The following is a 248-nucleotide window of genomic DNA, read 5'->3' as shown; positions in this document are numbered from 1 at the left end:
GTATTATTTTCAGAAGTTACCGGTAAAAACAAGCTGGGAAATGCAATCCTACAAAAAGAGACATACTCTTAACGTAGTACACGAATTTACTAGGTCACACTGTTCAAAATTAATATATCACTTTGCATCTGTCTAGTACACAAAGCTAAGTATATGTCTATATCCTACCACTGTCTCAGATTTTGAGAAAAATGTGTGTGACTGCAAACGGAATGTCAGTACAATGTAAAGACTTTACACAGCAGACA

This window comes from Schistocerca nitens, chromosome 2, assembly GCF_023898315.1.
Source record: "Schistocerca nitens isolate TAMUIC-IGC-003100 chromosome 2, iqSchNite1.1, whole genome shotgun sequence".
In the NCBI taxonomy this organism is placed as follows: Eukaryota; Metazoa; Arthropoda; class Insecta; order Orthoptera; family Acrididae; genus Schistocerca; species Schistocerca nitens.
The sequence above is the reverse complement of the archived record's forward strand: the minus strand, read 5'-3'. Positions refer to the sequence as shown.